General features: G+C 46.1%; 1 protein-coding gene across 13 annotated transcripts in view; it reads right to left on the minus strand.

Moving 5' to 3' along the window:
• Positions 1-7177, minus strand: part of NCOR2 (nuclear receptor corepressor 2) — a 359439-nt gene extending 352262 nt beyond the window's left edge. For 8 of the 13 annotated variants that reach the window (XM_053369223.1, XM_053369214.1, XM_053369216.1 and 5 more), the window contains exon 1: positions 6547-7176. The gene's annotated coding sequence lies outside the window, so the exon portion shown is untranslated. Of the gene's footprint in view, positions 1-6546 lie in introns of all 13 variants that reach the window. The other 5 variants (XM_053369220.1, XM_053369215.1, XM_053369222.1 and 2 more) reach the window with 3 other exon arrangements.
• Between the last annotated feature and the right edge of the window lie 660 nt (positions 7178-7837).

Consider the following 7837-nt stretch of genomic DNA (forward strand, 5'->3'; position numbering starts at 1 on the left):
AAACTAGACCATCATCTGCAGAAGGGAGCTATCATCACTGACCCACCTCCTTGGAGAACAACAAAGCTGGCTGTCCTTCGCAAGGTACCTCTCACATCCACCAGGAAGACATTTATGCTCCAAGGCTCCTTGAAATACAGGGCTGTGCTCTGGTCCCATTTCAAAACATTCCAGTAACAGGGGCAGCACGCTTCTGAAGACCAACTGGCCCGGGGTCCCCAATGGGGAGTGCACTGTTGTACTTGGGTCCTGTTTGTGGACTTCCCACGGGCATCTGGTTGGCCACCCTGAGAAGAGAATGCTGGACTAGACAGGCCTTAGGCCTGATCCAGCATGGCTCTTCTTACAGTATTAAAAGATGCTACTTGAAAGAGCCTATCACTAACCTAATGGCCATCTTAAGCAAAATAAAGAACCTTCCATGCCCTTCCAGCTGAGTGAAAACAATAGGAGGGCTCAGACAAGAGAGGAATATTTGGCAGACTGAAGAGACCTCTAGAAGTCTGGGTTCAAACAGAAGCTGACAGGTGCAAGGAATTTACAGACAAGCCAAAATTGGAGGGGGGGAGGATACGTGTTCACCATCCAATTATTCACACTCGTACAGAAATATTAAACTAAGCTTAAGCATGTTCAGCATCGGGGGGGGGGGGGGGAGAGAGCATGTGACAGCTCAAATCTTTACTTCCAACTTTATTTTCTAATAGCCTTCATTTTCACAGCCATAAAGCAAATTGGAAGTTCTCTAAAGTCCTGTTCGAATTGGCAGTGCTGTTCTCCCTTCACATTAGTCAATGTTTGCTCAGGAGCTCTTAAGAGGCATAGCCCTCTCCTCTAAGTTAAAGAATTATCATTCACTCTGCTGCTTGGCAGGTTCATAGCCCTGGTGTTCCCCACAACCTGCTTCCCGTCTCCCCTGCATTAAAACCACCCCCACCCCCCTTTCCTCTGTTCCTCAGCCCCCAGCATTTACTGACAGTTATTTCAGGACTGTATTGTTAAGGGGCCATGCCAAGAGAAAGAGACAGAACACTCACCATGCAGCATGCTACTTTATGGTGAACAATAGGCATTTCCTCAAGGGTTGCTAATAGCTCACCGGGCTAGTAATTCCTGAAGAAATCTGAAGCCACACCTCCAAGAAGTGTGGGGACCAACAGAACAATGCATGCCATGACGACACAAAAAGAGAAAAAGTTTGAATTTGGAACAGCCAGGGAAAAGGTAACCAAAAAGTCCATGAGCAATTCTGGAGGGGAGGAAAGGGAGTGTAAGACCTTAGGGAATAAGGACCAACACCACCTTGGATCCAGTACTATCTGCCTCTATTCCCAACCTGCTTCCCACTTAACTCAACCTGCTGTAACATCTATTCATAGATCCTAGACAAAAAACTCAGCTATAATATATGTGCTGATTATTACTAACACAACTGGATGTAGTTGAGGTTGTTGGGGAACTGAAACTTATTGCATGTTTGTTCCTATGTTCAAACTTACTTTTTTTGAATAAAGAAAAGTATATACAGACTGTAAGAGCATATAGCGGTACCTCTGGTTGCGAACAGGATCCGTTCCGGAGGCCCGTTCGCAACCTGAAAAGAACGCAACCCATGTCTGCACACGTGTGGGTCGCGATTCGCCGCTTCTGTGCATGACGTCATTTTGCACGTCTGCACATGCGCAAGCGGCAAAACCTGGAAGTAACCCTTTCGGGTACTTCCGGGCCGCCACAGGACGCAACCTGAAAAAATGTATCATGAAGCAAACGTAACATGAGGTATAACTGTATTCCCTGGAAACCATATATATAAGTTGCACATACATACATACATACATACATACATACAGAGTTAACGAAAAATCTGCTTAGATGCAGTGGTGGATTCATAAATTACACCTGAATCAGCAATAAATTTCAGAAGTCCAGACACCCACTTCCTGCTTTTACATACTGAAGCCATATAATTAATAAATACATATAGACACAGTCTATTCCCAGCAATTTGGCAACCTGTTAGCAAGCTCCATGCCAAAACAAGAGCAGGAGTCAGAGTAGAGTTCAAACCCATAAAAGCAGATTAGGAATTGCAAAACATGACATGTGTTTATTTTATGTTCGCAAAATAACAGAACACGAAAGTCACCAGCATCAAGCAGGCTTCTACAGAATTTCACATCTGGCTCCAAGAGGCACCACTCAAGGAAGGACAGACCAAACAGTGCCTTTGCAGCAGGTAACACACCTCACAGAGGTTAATTACCTGAACTTGTAGAAAAAGTTCAGTCATTTGCATGCTGTCCTGAAACAACCCGTGCCCCGACTGTACTTTATACCGCTGTGAGGCCAACAGTCTCCCTTTGAGCCAGGCGTGCATCACAAGTGAGCTGTGGTTTCAAACTAGGTTTCCAAGGAACCTGGGGTGAAGAGGAACAGTTAATGGTGGAAGGGGTTTTCTGTGGATGACAATTCGCCCACACCATCTGGTTGGGCTGCTCCCAAGATGTGTGAACAGGGAGTGCACAGGACAATGCAAAGTCCAAACAGACCTCACCAGCCTCCACATGAAGTGAGCATTCTGTCCCAAACATTCTCCAGAATTTTCCACAATTTTCCACAGCAAACAGAACAGTTCCTCAGCAAAAGAAGTCAGCTTATATTGAGAAGACAATTGGTCCAGACCTCAGAGTTACAGAATAGAATCACAGAAACATGAGAACTGTAGGGTTGGAAGGAATCCCCAAGGTCATCTAGTCCAACCCCCTACAATGTGGGAACCACAGCTAAATAATGCCTGGCAGATGGCCATCCAGCCTCTGTCTAAAACCTCTAAGGAAGGAAAGTCCACCACCTACAGTCATACCTGGGTTTTCGAATGGCTTAGTTTTCGAATGTTTTGGCTTCCGAACGCTGCAAAGTGAGTGTTCCAGTTTGCAAATGTTCTTTTGGAAGCCAAACGTCCGACAAGGCTTCCTGCAGCTAATCAGAAGCCGTGCTTTGGTTTCCGAATGTTTTGGAAGTCAAACAGACTTCCAGAACGGATTCTGTTCGACTTCCAAGGTACAACTGTACTTCTTTCTTTCTTTCTTTCTTTTTTACTAGAACCCGGATTTCCACCAGTTGTAGTCAGGTATAAATAAAGTAGTCAGTGTTAGAAACTATCTAATCTAAGCGCCAAACGGCACCTTAAGCCTAGCCTGCAGTCACCACAATGGAATGCCTAGGCGCCATTCCATACCCCAATGAGATTTATTTATTTATTATTTCCATTTCTATACCGCTTTATATTTTAAACAACAAATTTCAAAGCAGTTTACAACACATTAAAACATCAAATAAAACAATTCAGAATAAAACTAATTCAAGCTTCAAGGAAAATATTTCAGATTCTTCTCTAAGTGACATTTTGCTTTCCCCAGTTGCCAACCTGGCGTCCAGAGATCTTCATGTGGTTGCAAATGGACCCTCATCAGTTGCGAAATGCGCCTGGTGCCTGGCTAGTTTTGAACACTGAAAGTAGTAGATCAAAGCGGAGAGGTATACACAAAAAATTAAGAAACGGAGCACTCAGTCAAGGAGTTAGTAATCAGTACCAGAACCAAGCTAGCACGTATTTTCCAAAACAAAAATCCAATCCTGGTTTCCCCCTAAGCATTCTTTTTCTAGAACCTAATTGTTGATATGTTGGGGATGATTTGTTGCTGTTGCTGCTGCTCAGTTGGGAATCAGAGGCTCTTGCAGATACTCTACAAATCACCTAGAAATCCTTACCTTCTGCCTAGCCCTTCTCTAAACTCCTCACAGAGCTACAATTCCCCAAATTCCCTGGGGCTGATTATTCAACAACTCTGAGAATTGTAACTTTGGATAGGGATAGGGGTTTCCTTACCACGCTCAGCACCCCTAACAAACTACAGTTCCCAAAATTCTTTGGAGACTGTTTAAAGTGGCATGATATTGTTTAAAATGTATAGTGCAAAAAAAAAAAAGTATAGTGCAGATGGGGCCAAGGAGAGGAGACTGCAAGTATGTTTTTCCACCCTGACAAAACTTGCTAAGGTGTTTACATGCAGGGAAAAGAAAAGGCAGCAACCAATCACAATAAAGAGTTGTGTGGCAAAGGTAAGAGCCTATAAAGCTCCTTGGGGAAGTAGGAATAATATAGGGTCAAACAGCAGAACTCCTGCCCCACACAACTCAAGGCTGCCTGCAGCTTTCATAAATGACTGTACGAATTTCCTCTAGAAGAGAATGTTGCAGACAAAATACTGTATGAAGCCCTGGGACAAGACACCGTATCTAGACTATTCAGGAACGTGGGATAGGAAAAGCTTGCCAACCCAGTAAAGATGAAGGTGCATTTGTTGTTTGGTTCACATAGGCAGGAAATGAAAAAAGGCACACCGGGTGTCAAGCCTGAAGAAGTCCCCTCCAAGCAGCAGGTTCAGCTAGGGATAGGGGGCAGCTGCCTCCAAGATGGGAGTCTTGGACTGAGTCTCCTGCCAACTGTACTTTGTGCAGGCCAAGAAGCAAGAAGAAAAATTTAAAAAGGCAGCAGAGTTAGGAACAGTGGGAAAGAAGAAACCTCAAAAGCAAAAAACCAACACAACCCGAGTACAAGAGCATTCTGAGTTTCTTCCTACAAACACAGATGCTCAGAAATCCAACTTCACTTTCTCAACCAATATTTATATATCAACCACCGAAGTCAACACAGAAGCATGTTCGATGCCTTATCAAAACAGGAACCAAAGCTGTGTTTCACCACAAACGCATTGTTTTCCCACAGGGTGCACACGCAAACTAATGAAGGAAGAGGAGTTTACTCAGAGAAGTTTTCTGGCTGCAAGAGAGACAGGACAGGGCCTCCTCCAAAGGACCAAGGTTGCCCAAATGCCAGCTGAAACCTTGGAGAGCCCTTCCTCATTAACTCCAGGAACCCAAATCTCTGGCTTTGCTGTCACAAGTTTGCCATGTGGCCATGGCTTGGAAAAATAAGCAGCCCAGTGGCTCCTTGCCACCAAAGCCTCACCAAGGAAACTGGAGAGCATGAACAGACAAAAGGCCAGCAAAAAGGAACCACCATTTGGGTGACCAGAGGAGGAAAGAAAGGGCTAAGAGTAGAAAGCTGTGCCAGTCCCCGGCCCCACTTGAAGAGTTTCCTTTGCAAATGTTGTTGAGGAAAAAGGAGACAAGTCTCAGGCCTGTTTTGATCACAAAGGACTGTGATTTCAGCCACATAACTGCCTGCATTTTCTACTCCTGAATAACCAAAAGCACACACGAATTGGCACCTATTTGCTCCGGATTCTGAAATTCTAGTATGTGTTTACAATTCCAGATGGGGAACCACTTTCTTTCCCTGAGTTCAGGAGCGCAAAGGACACCATTTCTCACTTTCCTCCCTCATGATGGCCTACGCCAGATTGAGAAACTGAGACAGCACAAGTTCAGTTAAATGCATTTCTGGTACATTCTCTCTCTTTCTCCATGCAGGCCCACAACCCCAGTATCTACATGTTTACGCAACAGTAAGCCATACCAAGATCAACCGGTCTTACTCTCAAGTAAGCTGCCTCTCTTGGAAACAAGCTCCAAAGACTTGGATGCAACTTTTAGTCGCAAGTTAAGGGATCGAAATCCTGGCCTTTGGCTCCCAAGCCGGCTGGATTCTGACTTGGGTCAAATTGCCCCTCGTCCGCCGCACACACACAGCCAAGTGAGGCTTGCACCGAGGTAAACCAGCGCAGCTTCGGAGTCACTGCCAAGCTGCAATCCTACCCACGCTTACCGGGGTGTAAACTCTTTCTTCCGAGTGCGCCCTCGAATCCTAAGCCAAGAATCAAGTCCCACTGATTTCAGCCCAGGGAGAACTGCGCCGGGCTGGAGCCTTGCTCGCAAGTAAACTTTGCTGGAACTTAAGTCGAAGAGGGCAGGATCAAGGCGCTAGAAGACTTCCCCAGAGTTTGAGGGCTGGAAAACTATCTCACCACGTCCAAGACACGCGCAAAATTAAACCTAAATTAAAATTACTCGGCGGGCGGGGGAGGGGGCGCCGTCCAACCTGAAGGGAATTCCCAGCCCCCCCCCCCCGCACACACACAGCACTTCCAGGGAATTTTCTACTAGATCCACAAGGAAATGAGAAATTGAGGCGGAGAAGACCGCGACGGCGGAACAAGGGGGTGTTTTGTTGTGTTTTGAATTCTGGGATTTGCTTCGCCTTCTCTCTCCCCCCCTCCCGTTACTCCTCCTACACGTAGGAACTCGTGCAATATCTCCCCCCCCCGCCCGATTTTCAAAAATGCATTGCTTTGATATCGTCATCTCCGTTGCACATCCAAATATATTTTTAATATAATAATAATAGGCAATACTCCCGACATCTCTGAGGAAACCATCGAGACTGGGGGCGGGGAGAGAATCGGCGTTGATCTATCCGAATTTTTCTGCCCTCTTAGCCCTGAAAGAGACTGACTGGTGGGGTGGGGGCGATATTTGGGGAAGGGGACCAGGAGGCGTCCCTTCAATCTTTCTCCGCCTTACCTTCTTGCAAAACCAGCTGCTTTTCCCTCCATCGCTGCTTTTTAACTGTTAATCCCTTTTGTGTGTGTGTGTTGTTTTCAAATTCCTCTCTCGCTCCAGTTTCAGAAAGATCAGCGAAGTAGAAAGCTTGAAAGGGGGGGGGTCCTCCGAGGTTGCAATACAAAAAATGTTTAAGATAATATTTTTAAAAACAGCGAGGAAGAAAGCAAATCCGATAAACAGCGATTAAAATATATTCCTTAAATCAATCCCGGGAGGAAGAGCAAAAGGCGCCTCTGGTTCTCCTCCTTCCCCATCTGCCTGGCGTGTTTTGTAAATCCAAAAGCGGAGCGAGCGAGTCCGGGTGTCTCTTGCTCCGAGTGCCCGGAAATCTCTCCTCTTTTTCTAAGATGTCTGAACCTACAAGCAGCAGGAAGAGGAACAGCAGCGGCGGCGGCGGCGGCGGCAGGAGCAACTCCTCCAGATTCCCTTTCTGGAGCCTTTGCAAAGCACCAAGTTTGAGATCCTCATTCTTTCTGAGATCCGGGGAGGGGTGGGGAGCAGGAAAGATTGATAGCTGCGCGCAGCAGCAGCAGCAGGCAGCTCACGCCAAAAAACACAGCTCAGCTTTTGCTTGCAACAGCAACAGTCTCGCTCCGCCGTCACCCCGGCTCCTCTCTTAAAGGGGCAGGTGCCACTTCAGGAGCACTGCCACTTGGTGTGCATGTGTGCATGTCTGTTGGTGTGTGATATGCACGCAAAGTGTCACTCTGAGCTTCGATTTGATTGCTAAGCAGTCGCGAAGGAAGCAGGAGGCGGGGAGGATGCAAAGCCACCCAGCACACAAAACCCTGCGAACTTTGTCACTCTGCAAAAATAAAAAAGTAGCCCGGGTCGGAGAGAGTGGGTGCCTTGTTCTTCTTTTCAGCCAGGACTCGGGCCCAGAACTGGCTTGACTGCCAAGCGCTGCCCTACATGAATTAGAAGAAAGGGACATATTTCCTCTGAACATGCGCTAAGTGCATTTTCCTCTTCACTCATTTTTCTCCACGCCCTCCGAAAACTGAGCAAAGCTGCGGATGTGAGGGTTTAAATGTCACTACTGAAGTGAGTTATTTTCAGGCAGTATTAGTATTCTTATTCTTATTAGTTTTATACCGTAATTGTTTTTTTATTGTTGTAAACCACTCTGGGACCTTATGATAATGCATGGGTAGGAAACGAAAGGAAGGAAGATTAACATTATGTTCATCTCCCACCTTCTCTTCCAAAGAGCTGAGGTGAGCTACAGGGTCCCTGTCTTCATATTATT

The sequence above is a fragment of the Podarcis raffonei genome, chromosome 16 (genome assembly GCF_027172205.1).
Source record: "Podarcis raffonei isolate rPodRaf1 chromosome 16, rPodRaf1.pri, whole genome shotgun sequence".
In the NCBI taxonomy this organism is placed as follows: Eukaryota; Metazoa; Chordata; class Lepidosauria; order Squamata; family Lacertidae; genus Podarcis; species Podarcis raffonei.